The sequence below is a fragment of the Arachis ipaensis genome, chromosome B01 (assembly GCF_000816755.2).
Source record: "Arachis ipaensis cultivar K30076 chromosome B01, Araip1.1, whole genome shotgun sequence".
Lineage (NCBI taxonomy): Eukaryota > Viridiplantae > Streptophyta > Magnoliopsida > Fabales > Fabaceae > Arachis > Arachis ipaensis.
The window spans coordinates 91,326,754-91,327,420 of record NC_029785.2 but is presented as its reverse complement, the minus strand read 5'-3'; positions in this window follow the sequence as shown (position 1 = coordinate 91,327,420).

The window sequence follows — 667 nt, the reverse complement described above, 5'->3', positions numbered from 1 at the left end:
TTTCTAAAATGAGAATGATGCCTTATATAAGAATTTTTACAAAATGAAAATGAAATTCAAAATAAATTACAATTAAAATAAAATTTCTATTCTAACTATCTCCTGTGCCTTTGAGTGATGATAATGGGCCCTTGCTCTTGATGGAATTGGGTTGATAGAGGCCTTGGTTGATTGCTCTTGGAGTTGGAGAGAGAACCGAATTGAACCGGGTTGGAATCATGAAAGCTTGAGTAAAAGTTGGAGTAAAAGTTAGGGTCTAACTTTTGCTCCAACTTTTCACATCAGCACCCTTCCTTGCTGATACCAACGTTGGGGCAAAAGTTAGGGGTCAAACTTTTGCTCCAACGTTGGCCCCCTTGTGTGCATGTATGGGGTGCTACTTTGTCCTCTTGTCAACGTTGCCAATTTCATGCCAACTATAGACTATTATATATGGTTGGAAAGCTCTGAATGTCAGCTTTCTAACCCAATTAGAATCACCTCAATTGGACATCTACAACTCAAGTTATGCTCATTTGAAGAGGACAAGGTTGCTGGCTTTGGTGTGCAGCGTTTGAGGCGACGTTTGCCTCAAACGTGGTCGAAAACGCCAGTTATGGAGGCTCAAACATATTTTCCACTCCATACTATTATACATTGTTGGAAAGCCCTGGACGTCTACTTTCCA